This window comes from Ovis canadensis, chromosome 9, assembly GCF_042477335.2.
Source record: "Ovis canadensis isolate MfBH-ARS-UI-01 breed Bighorn chromosome 9, ARS-UI_OviCan_v2, whole genome shotgun sequence".
Lineage (NCBI taxonomy): Eukaryota > Metazoa > Chordata > Mammalia > Artiodactyla > Bovidae > Ovis > Ovis canadensis.
In genome coordinates this window covers 21,842,209-21,854,790 of record NC_091253.1, presented here as the reverse complement: position 1 = coordinate 21,854,790, position 12,582 = coordinate 21,842,209, and positions in this window count along the sequence as shown.

The window sequence follows — 12,582 nt, the reverse complement described above, 5'->3', positions numbered from 1 at the left end:
TCAACCTGCCTATACTACAAAGCTACCGTCATCAAGACAGTATTGTACTGGCACAAAGACAGAAATATAGATCAGTGGAACAAAATAGAAAGCCCAGAGATAAAGCCATGCACCTATAGACAACTTATCTTCAACAAAGGAGGCAAGAATATACAAAGGAGAAAAGACAATCTCTTTAACAAGTGGTGCTTGGAAAACTGGTTAACTAGAACACTTTCTAACACTGTACAAACATATAAACTGAAAGTGGATTAAAGATCTAAAAGTAACACCAGAAACTATAAAGCTCTTAGAGGAAAACATAGGCAAAACACTCTCTGGTCCTGAACCCCCCTCCCTCCTCCCTCCCCGTACCATCCCTCTGGGTTGTCCCAGTGAAGATGGGGAACACGTGTATACCTGTGGCCAATTCATGTTGATGTATGGCAAAATCAATACAATATTGTAAAGTAATTAACCTCCAATTAAAATAAATAAATTTATATTAAAAAAATAAAATGCCTAAAACAAAACAAAACAAAACACTCTCCAACATAAATCACAACAAGATCCTCTAAGACCCACCTCCCAAAGTAATGGAAATAAAAGCAAAAATAAAGAAATGGGACCTAACTAAACTTAAAAGCTTTTGCACAACAAAAGAAACTGCAAGCAAGGTGAAAAGACAGCTTTCAGAATGGGAGAAAATAATAGCAAATGAAGCAACTGACAAAGAATTAATTTCAAAAATATACAAGTAGCTCCTGCAGCTCAATTCCAGAAAAATAAAAGACCCAATCAAAAAATTGGCCAAAGAACTAAACAAAGAAAGTGAAAGTGATCATTCAGTCGTGTCCGACTCTTTGCGACCTCATGGACTGTAGCCTATCAGGCTCCTCCGTTGATGAGATTTTCCACGCAAGAGTGATGGAGTGGATTGCCATTTCCTTCTCCAAAGGATCTTCCCGATCCAGGAATCGAACCCAGGTCTCCCGCATTGCAGGCAGATGCTTTACCCTCTGAGCCACCAGGGAAGCCCAAAGAAGATTTACAGATGGCTAACAAACACATGAAAAGATGCTCAGCATCACTCATTATCAGAGAAATGCAAATCAAAACTACGATGAAGTACCATCTCATGCCAGTCATAATGACTGCTATGCAAAAGTCAACAAGCAATAAATGCTGGAGAGGGTGTGGAGAAAAGGGAACCCTGTTCCATTGTTGGTGCGAATGCAAACTAGTATAGCCACTATGGAGAACAGTGAGGAGATTCCTTAAAAAACTGGAAATAGAACTGACATATGATCCAGCAAACCCACTGCTGGGCATACATACCGAGGAAACCAGAATTGAAAGAGACATGTGTACTCCAATGTTCATCACAGCACTGTTTATAATAGCCAGGACATGGAGGCGTGCTAGATGTCCATAAGCAGATGAACGGATAAAAAAGCTGTGGTATATATACCCAATGGAATATTACTTAGCCATTAAAAAGAATGCATTTGAATCAGTTCTAATGAGATGGATGAAACTGAAGCCTATTATACAGAATGAAGTAAGCCAGAAAGCAAAACACCAAATCACACACACACACACACACACACACACACACACATATATATATATATGGAATTTAAAAAGATGGTAATGATAACCCTTTATGTGAGACAGCAAGAGAGACACAGATGTATAGAAGAGCCTTTTGGACTCTGTGGGAGAGGGAGAGGGTGGGATGACTTGGGAGAATGGCATTGAAACCATGTGTATTATCATATGTGAAAAGGATCTCCAGTCCAGGTTCGATGCATGAGTCAGGGTGCTCGGGGCTGGTGCACTGGGATGACCCAGAGGGATGGGATGGGGAGGGAAGAGGGAGAGGGGTTCAGGATAGGGAACACATGTACATCTGTGGGGGATCCATGTTGATGTATGGGAAAACCACTACAAAGTAATTGTAATTTAATTGAAGGCTAAAGTAATTAGTCTTTAATGAAAAGAAATAAATTTATATTTAAAAAATGACAAAATTTCACTCCTATTCACCATAGTTCATTTTGAATAAATATATATACACCATTAAGATAAAGGAAAGAAAAGTACGTTTTTGTTACATGGACATTTTGCTGAGTCTTTAAATATCATTAGAATTAAAATCAGAATAAATTGCTCATTATTTTGTTGAAGTATCAATAAAGTTTTATTTTATTGGAATATTTTTCTTGATATTATTGACAGTAATTAATGAAAATATTAATGAATTTATGCACACAGTTCATTAGAGAAAAAAGAAATTTTTATCTTTTTTAAGTGGTTAAATGATTTATTCATTTCCTTTTCTACCTCACCAACTTTCTAGCTCTCTGAGTTAAAGCACTATTCTCTTGATTGACACATGCCAAGTCCTTGAATTTCTATTAATATCTTCAAAGTGCAAAACTCTGATGCTTACTGTGGTAACACTGTTCCAGTATGTATATGTGTGTGTGTGTGTGTGTGTGTGTGTGTTCACATACATACACATCTTTATTTTTATATATAAACACATATATAAAGTAACTTATTTCTTTCAAATTATTTTGTGTTTTGACTGCACAGTCTGCTGTGTTTTTATGATATTTTCTACCACTCACACAGATAAGTTCAAGATTTACAGTGTGACGATAAAATAACTGATCATTCTTAGGCATTGTGTATCGATACTTTAGGTAAGACAATTTATCTGTTGGGATAATTTAAGTCATAGGCAATGAAATGAAGCAGTTCTTTCTAATAGGTAGTAGGATATTGTATCCATTTTAAAGCAGTTACAATAATTTAATAGGCAAATAGGATGTGCATTAATTTATACTTTATTTCCAGTCACCTATGCAGAGACAAGATTTAAAGAAATATAAATATACAGTACTTCAAATTAAACTATTAAGTATTATAAACTGTGTTTACTGATTATTTTTTCCCTTTATATCTAAAGTTGGATAGTTATCTTATTTTCCCTTTTAGAAAGATTTTTCATCCTGTCCAGTACACGTTGTTTTAGGTCATTTCTCTACTTGGATGCAAAGCTAGAAGACTTTTGCTAGCTCCTTCACCATTAAGTGTGTTCACATGACAAAGTTTTAGTCAACAGAATGCCAATGAAATGAAATATGCCACCTCCAGTCCTGCCCCACCCCCCTTAAGCCCTTCAACCATTTTCTGCCATGCTGACTGGAGAAGACTCATGTTTTGGGATGAAAACACATTTAAGCTATCATAACTTGAATAAGATTAAACCAAAGAACTCTTTATAAAGATGTGGTTGGAGGTAGAACCCAGAGGGATACTATACTATCCTGGGCCATAACAAAACCACCATCCAGGGGCATCTTCCAGGAGCTGAGACCTTTGCAGGGGGACTAGCCAGCCCCTAGGACACCACATGAACATCCAGGGAGTGTAGATCCTGACACCACTTGCTGACCTCCTGAATTTCCTGTCAGTGTTCCCCATTGATGGAATACATAAAAGTCAGGGGACAAGGAAGCTTATACAGATTTGCTAAGGCTGCCTCATCAAAGTCCCACAAAGTGGATGACTTCCACAAGTGACATTTATTGCCTCACAATTCTGGAAGCTAGAAATCCAAGATCAAGGTGTCAGCCTTTTTGGTTCCTTCTGAGAGCTAAGAGATAAATATGTGTTCCCAAAAATGAGAGTTCCAGAAAAAACATCTACTTCTGTTTAATTGACTATGCCAAAGCCTTTGACTGTGTTGATCACAACAAATTATAGAAAATTTTTAAAGAGATGGGAATACCAGACGACCTGTCCTGCTTCTTGAGAAATCTGTACGCAGGTCAACAAGGGGCAATTATAACTGGACATGGAACAACAGACTGATTCCAAATAGGAAAAGGAGAACATCAAGGCTGTATATTGTCACTCTGCTTATTTAACTTAGATGCAGAGTACATCACGCAAAATGGCAGGCTGGATGAAGCACCGGCTATAATCAAGAATGCCTAGAGAAATATCAATAACCTCAGATATGCAAATCAGTTCAGTTCAGTCGCTCAGTCGCGTCCGACTCTTTGTGACCCCATGAATCACAGCACGCCAGGCCTCCCTGTCCATCACCAACTCCCGGAGTTCACTCAGACTCACGTCCACCGAGTCAGTGATGCTATCCAGCCATCTCATCCTCGGTCGTCCCCTTCTCCTCCTGCCCCCAATCCCTCCTAGCATCAAAGTCTTTTCCAATGAGTCAACTCTCCTCATGAGGTGGCCAAAGTACTGGAGTTTCAGCTTTAGCATCATTCCCTCCAAAGAAATCCCAGGGCTGATCTCCTTCAGAATGGACTGGTTGGATCTCCCTGTAGTCCAAGGGACTCTCAAGAGTCTTCTCCAACACCACAGTTCAGAAGCGTCAATTCTTCAGTGCTCAGCTTTCTTCACAGTCCAAATCTGACATCCATACATCACCATTGGAAAAACCATAGCCTTGACTAGACGGACCTTTGTTGGCAAAGTAATGTCTCTGCTTTTCAATATGCTATCTAGGTTGGTCATAACTTTCCTTTCAAGGAGTAAGCGTCTTTTAATTTCATGGCTGCAGTCACCATCTGCAGTGATTTTGGAGGCCCCCCCCCAAAAGTCTGACACTGTTTCCACTGTTTCTCCATCTATTCCCCATGAAGTGATGGGACCAGATGCCATGATCTTCGTTTTCTGAATGTTGAGCTTTAAGCCAACTTTTTCACTCTCCTCTTCCAGTTTCATCATGAGGCTTTTTAGTTCTTCAGTTTCTGCCATAAGGATGGTGTCTCTGTGTATCTGAGGTTATTGATATTTCTCCCAGATAACACCACCTTTATGACAGAAAATGAAGAACTAAAAAGCTTCTTGATAAAAGCAAAAGAGGAGAGTGAAAAAGTTGGCTTAAAACTCAACATTCAAAAAACTAAGATCATGGCATCTGGTCCCATCCCTTCATGGCACATAGAAGAGTAAACAGTGAAAAGAGTGAGAGACTTTAAATTTTTCGGCTCCAGAATCACTGCAGATGGTGATTGCAGCCATGAAATTAAATGATGTTTACTCCTTGAAAGGTAAGTTATGACCAACACAGATAGCATATTAAACAGAGATATTACTTTGCCGACAAAGGTCTGTCTATTCAAAGCTTTGGTTTTTCCAGTAGTCATGTATGGATGTGAGAGTTGGACTATAAAGAAAACTGAGCACCAAAGAATCCATGGTTTTGAACTATGTTGCTGGATAAGACTCTTGAGAATCCCCTGGACTGCAAGGAGACCAAACCAGCCCATCCTAAAGGAAGTCAGTCCTGAATATTCATTGGAAGGACTGATGCTGAAACTGAAACTCCAATACTTTGGCCACCTGATGTGAGTAACTGATGCCTTAGAAAAAACTCTGATGCTAGGAAAGACTGAAGGCAGGAGAAGAAGGGGACGACAGAGGATGAGATGATTGGATGGCATCACTGACTCAATGGGCATGAATTTGAGTAAACTCTGGGAGTTGGTGTTGGACAGGGAGGTGTGGAGTGCTTCAGTCCAGGGGATTTCAAAGAGTGAGACTCAACTGAGTGACTGAACTGAATTGAACTGAACCCTCTCCTTGGCTTGTAGATGGCTATCTTCCCCTTCTACCTGTACATCATCTTCTTTCTATGCATGTCTCTCTGTGTCTCAATTTCCCCTTTTATAAGGATTATGATCATATTGGATTAAGGCCCATGCTAATGATGCCGGTTTAACTTGATTACCTCTTTAAAGCCTCTATCTTCAAATAAAGTCATATTATGAGATAGTAGAGATTAGCACTTCAGAACATATTTTCTGGAGACAAAATTGAGCCTATGAGAGAGACAATTGATATGATCTACAAAGATTAATTTGAAAAGACTGGGACCGAGAGGAAGACTGCAGAAAGGATCTGAAGAGGACAGAAATGTAGACTCTGGTGTGTACTGCAGCTTGAAAGTGAAAGTGACATCTCTCAGTCGTCTCTGACTCTTAGCAACCCCGTCGACTGTAGTCTACCAGACTCCCCCATCCATGGGATTCTCCAGGCAAGAATACTGAAGTGGGTTGCCATTTCCTTCTCCAGGGGTCTTCCTGAACCCAGGATTTGAACTGAGGTCTCCCACCTTGCAGGCAGATGCTTTACCTTCTGAGCCACCAGGGAAGCCCCGCAGCTTGGCCTACTCTATTAAGGAAAGTGAATACTTCTTTTATCACATTATTTGCTCTCTTACCCAGTAGGTCTCTCTTGCTTATGATGTAGTTAACAGTCTTATGGTGGATTTTAATGACCTGTACTATCTGACTGCCACTGGTTTTGCTGACCTTGTAGTCACTTTCCCTACCTAATGGACTCAAATACACATTACTTCTTTCTTCTCCTTCTTTGCTCCTATTCCTCACTAAGGAATATCCTTTCATCATCATCTAACAGAAACAATATAGTGTTCTGCGGGTTTTGTATTTAGTGCTGTATCACTTGGGAAAATATTTGTTTATATGTGGGGTTTTATTGCTAAACAACAGCCTTCCTAGTGTCATTGACTGTTCATATAACCATTATGTTGTTGTTTTTCTTTATAACTCACCGTAATTTCTTGCATGTCCATGTAACTATGAACAAATAGTAAGTAGTAAAGGATTCTGTCATGGGTAACTGAATCTGTTCTTATTTGTTTTAATGTTTTCTTCTGTACAGATCTTAGTATAGGATCTACCTACCTTTAATCAAAGGGCCAAACTAACAAATTTTCCAATGGGAGACTTTTTTGAGAATTCAGATGACTTATGCTATTTACTTACAAATCAAGATGTACTCAGAGCGTAAGACTAAGAGTGTAAAATAATTTTTTTGTTGTTGCTTTCTTTAATGCAAGGCTGTATTTTAAATTGGTAGACCATTAACAAAATTTTCTAGTTTCATAGTTGAGGAGATACTTTCATTTCTATTTTTGAATTCCAAATTCTACCTCACTTTAAGGTACACCATACACAAAAATAAACTCAAAATGGATAAAAAATCTAAATGTAAGACCAGAAACTATAAAACTCTTAGAGGAAAACATAGGCAGAACACTCTCTGACATAAATAATGGCAAGAGCCTCTATGACCCACCTCCCAGAGTAATGGGAATAAAAACAAACAAACACACACACACACACACACATACATGGTTTGCCAACATCTGCTGGATCATGGAAAAAGGAAGAGAGTTAAAAAAAATCTATTTCTGCTTTATTGACTATGTCAAAGCCTTTGACTGTGTGGATCAAAATAAACTGTGGAAATGCTGAAAGAGATGGGAATACCAGACCACCTACCTCTTGAGAAATCTGTATGCAGGTCAGGAAGCAACAGTTAGAACTGGACATGGACCAACAGACTGGTTTCAGATAGGAAAAGGAGTACGTCAAGGCTGTATATTGTCACCCTGCTTATTTAACTTATATGCAGAGTACATCATGAGAAACGCTGGACTGGAAGAAGCACAAGCTGGAATCAAGATTGCTGGGAGAAATATCAATAACCTCAGATATGCAGATGACACCACCCTTATGGCAAAAAGTGAAGGGGAGCTAAAAAACCTCTTGATGAAAGAGGAGAGCAAAAAAGTTGGCTTAAAGCTCAACATTCAGAAAACGAGGATCATGGCATCCAGTCCCATCACTTCATGGGAAATAGATGGGGAAACAGTGGAAACAGTGTCAGGCTTTACTTTTGGGGATTCCAAAATCACTGCAGATGGTGATTACAGCCATGAAATTAAAAGATGCTTACTCCTTGGAAGAAAAGTTATTACCACCCTAGGTAGTATATTCAAAAGCAGAGAAATTACTTTGCTGACTAAGGTCCGTCTAGTCAAGGCTATGGTTTTTCCTGTGGTCATGTATGGATGTGAGAGTTGGACTGTGAAAAAGGCTGAGTGCCGAAGAATTGATTCTTTTGAACTGTGGTGTTGGAGAAGACTCATGAGAGTCCCTTGGACTGCAAGGAGATCCAACCAGTCCATTCTGAAGGAGATCAACCCTGGGATTTCTTTGGAAGAAATGATGCTAAAGCTGAAACTCCAGCACTTTGGCCACCTCATGTGAAGAGGTGACTCATTGGAAAAGACTCTGATGCTGGGAGAGATTGGGGGCAGGAGGAGAAGGGGACGGCAGAGGATGAGATGGCTAGATGGCATCACTGACTCGATGGACGTGTGTCTGAGTGAACTCTGGGAGATGGTGATGAACAGGGAGGCCTGGTGTGCTGCAGTTCATGGGGTCGCAAAGAGTCAGACATGACTGAGCGCCTGAACTGACCTGCAACTTAAAAGGTTTTGTACAATGAAGGTAACTATCAGCAAATTGAAAAGGCAGCCTTCAGAATGGAAGAAAATAATAGCAAATGAAGCAACTGACAAAGAATTAATCTCAAAAATATACAAGTGGCATGTGGAGCTCAGTACCAGAAAAATAAATGACCCAATCAAAAAATTGTCCAAAGAACTAAACAGACCTTTCTTCAAAGAAGGCATACAGATGGCTAACAAACACATGAAAAGATGCTCAACATCACTCATTATCAGAGAAATGCAAATCAAAACTACAATGAGCTACCATCTCACACTGGTCAGAATGGATGCTATCAAAAAGTCTACAAACAATAAATGCTGGAGAAGGTGTGGAGAAAAGGGAACCCTGTTTCACTGTTGGTTCGAATGCAAACCAGTACAGACGCTATGGAGAAAAGTGTGGATATTCCTTAAAAAACTGGAAATAGAACTGCCATATGACAAGCAATCACACTGCTGGGCATACACACCTAGGAAACCAGGAATGAAAGAGACATGTGTACCCCAATTTCATCACAACACTGTTTATAATAGCCAGGACATGGAAACAACCTTGATGTCCATCAACAGACAAATGGATAAGAAAGACGTGGTACATATACACAATGGAGTATTACTCAGCCATTAAAAAGAATACATTTGAGTCAGTTCTAATGAGGTGGATGAAACTGGAGCCTATTATACAGGGTGAAGTAAGTCAGAAAGAGAAACTCTAATACAGTATATTGATGCATATATATGGAACTTAGAAGGATGGTAACAATGATGCTTTATGCAAGACAGAAAAGAAACACAGATGTAAAGAACAGACTTTTGGACTGTGTGGGAAAAGGCAAGGGTGAAATGATATGAGAGAATAACATTGAAACATGTATATTACCATATGTAAAATGATCTGTGCAAGTTCAATGCATGAAGCAGGGCTCAAAGTTGATGCTCTGGGACAACACAGAGGGATGAAGTGGAGAGGCAGAAGGGAGGGGTGTTAACATATTAAAAACATAATACACCATATGGTGTGTTAGCAACATAATTAATATAAAGGCCATTCACAGTTATTGTAAATATACTAACAAACAGCAGTAAATTACACTCTCAGTGCAATTTTATACTCTCAGATTTGTGTCTGCTGGGAGATAATACACAGCTACCTTAAGCTCTCCCAGCACCTAATCCTTCACTGTACCAAGATGTTCAGGAGCGAGGTGACAAAAGCTTATCTATTAATATTTGTTTTTCCTCTTCATGTGGATGTGCTGTGGTTTAGCAGCCTAACGTCACTCCTTGGTCTCATTCACAATGCATTTTCTCTTTCATTAAAAGAGATAGTGTCTCACTAAAATAGATTTAGTATGTGTATTTTTAGCACCTTTACTATGCCAGTTGTGGAGCAGAGGTAAATAATTCACCTGCCAGTGCATCAGACACAGAAGATGCAGGTTTGATACCTGGGTTGGAAAGATCCCCTGGAGTAAGAAACGGCAACCCTCTCCAGTTTTATTGCCTGGAAAATTTTATGGTCAGAGAAACCTGGTGGGATGGAGTAGCAAAGAGTTGGATATGACTAAGTGACTGATCATGAGTATTTCACCTGACTTAAGTGTTCCTTATTTTTTTTCCCTATTTCTATTAGTTAAGCAATACTCTGCAGAACATCTTGTCTTTCCTTCTTCAAAAAACAATGAGCTTTTCAAATCACTTTTTTTTTTTTAGAATATTTATTTCTGTTTTTATGAGAGAGCCCTTCATCAAGGTCAGGGCACAGTCTTGCTATTCTTCTCTCATGATTCCATTAGAGTATGGGAGGAAAGACGCTTCTTCTATGTTAACATTCAAGGGAATGTCATCGCCTAACAAGAAAGAGATGAAAGAGTGTAGATCTGGGAGTGCTATGTGTGCAAACCATCTACCTTTACTTTCAAAATATGTTAACAGTAAAATTTATGGCCTTAGCATTCCTGAAATGAGTTAAAATTAACATTGAAGGTCTCGCTCTCTCTCTCTCTCTTTTTTTTTTTTTTCCTTTTTTCCTTCTAGGAGTATAATTCAAATGTGTAGAAAAAAAAATTAGTGATGCCCCACTCCTGTTCTTTATCAGTTCAGTTCAGTCACTCAGTCGTGTCCAACACTATGCAACCCCATGGACTGCAGCATGCCAGGCTTCTCTATCCATCACCAACACCCAGAGTTTGCTCAAATTCATGTCCATCGAGTCGGTGATACCATTCAACAATCTCATCCTCTGTCGTCCCCTTCTCCTGCCTTCAATCTTTCCCAGTGTCAGGGTCTTTTCAAATGAGTCAGTTCTTCCCATCAGGTTGCTTCAGCTTCAGCATCAGTCCTTCCAATGAATTTTCAGGATTGATTTCCTTTAGGATTGACTGATTGGATCTTCTTGCAGTCCAAGGGACTTTTAAGGGTCTTCTCCAATACGGCAGTTCAAAAGCATCAATTCTTTGATGCTCAGCTTTCTTTATGGTCCAGCTCTCACATCCATAGATGACTACCGGAAAAACCATAACTTTGATTAGACAGACCTTTGTTGGCAAATTAATGTCTCTGCTTTTTAATATGCTGTTTAAGTTGGTCATAGCTTAACTTCCAAGCAGCAAGTATCTTTTAATTTCATGGCTCCAATCACCATCTGCAGTGATTTTGGAGGCTAATAAAATAAATCTGTCACTGATTCCATTGTTTTTTATAGATGATAAAAATAAGGAAAATACATATTTCTATAAATTTTCCATTACTTCAAACAAACCCAGGATCTTTGAAGAAATATTCCTGAATTTAGATAACTTAGACCAGACATAAATAGTCAACTACTTTTCTAAAAAAATAAAAGCCAATAGTGTCTGTAAATGGCAAAAAAAAAAAAAAGGCAAACTGTGGTTATATAATATTAAGGTAAGTGATTATTTTTCTTGTTAAATATCCTTAAAAGTGACACGTGATGATGATGATAGTGAAAAATAAGTGCCCTGAAATGTTTTGCAGTCAAAGTATTTCTTTTAAGCAAACACTTTAAAGAGTGTGTAAAGTGAACGTGAAGTCACTCAGTCATGTCTGACTCTTTGCGACCTGTGGACTGTAGCCCACCAAGCTCCTCCGCCCATGGGATTCTCCAGGCAAGAATACTGGAGTGGGTTGCCATTTTCTTCCCCAAAAGAGTATGTAGTCACTTGTGAAAAATAGACTGGACATTCTACAGTAGAAAACTGTAAGAGATCTGGCTTCTAATCTTGAACTCCCACTGACTAGCATTATGTGATCTTGAGAAAGATGCCTATCGTCTCTGAGCCTCTGCTTTAAAACGTGCAAAATAAGTGTTATGGGCTGAATTATGCACCTCCCCCCCCTACAATTTCATATATTGAAGACCCAACCCTCTGTATTTCAGAATGTGACTGTGTGAAGACAGGGTCTTTAAGAAGGTGAGAAGTTTAAGTGAAACCCTTCAGTTCGGTTCAGTTCAGTCGCTCAGTCGTGTCCGACTCTTTGCAACCCTATGGTTAAGCTCTAATCCCACATCTACGCTATTTTTATAAGAGGTAGAAATTAGAACTCAGATACACACAGAGAGATATGATATGAAGATACAGGCAGAAGGTAGTCATATACAAGCCAAGGGATAGAAGTCAGAAGAAAGCAAACCTGCTGAGATTGTTTTTTAAAAAAATATATTGGTATATAATCATTCACAATGTTATGTTGATTTCCGCTGTATAACAAAGTGATTCAGTTACTGTCTTGCTGTCCATCTTGCTAACTACACCAATTGCATAACTCTTCATCCTGTTCACGGCACCAGTTGTCTCACTGTATCTCACTGTGCGCATTGTTCATTAAACCATAGGCAAGGTGCAAGCTAAGAGGCTGGAAGAAAACTCGAAGAGCCGTAGGAACCGCAGAGCTATTTATTCTCTCCTGACTGATGCAGCAATGGTAGCAGCAGACACGCTATATTGTCTCCCCTCATGGCTGACCCAATGGACACAGCCATGATGCAGGAGTAATTGCTGCTGCTTTCTGGGTAGAGCTGATATATCCTGACAGCACAAAGTAGCTCCTGATGGAGTGAGTATCTCCTGACTCACATGCATCATGCTACAAATGATCTCAGCTGTCACATAGTCATTGTTTACAAAACATGGGGCGAGAGAACCTGAACATGCCATTTTGACTAATTTGCTCTCTCCCCACAGTTACACACACACACACATATACACGTCTTT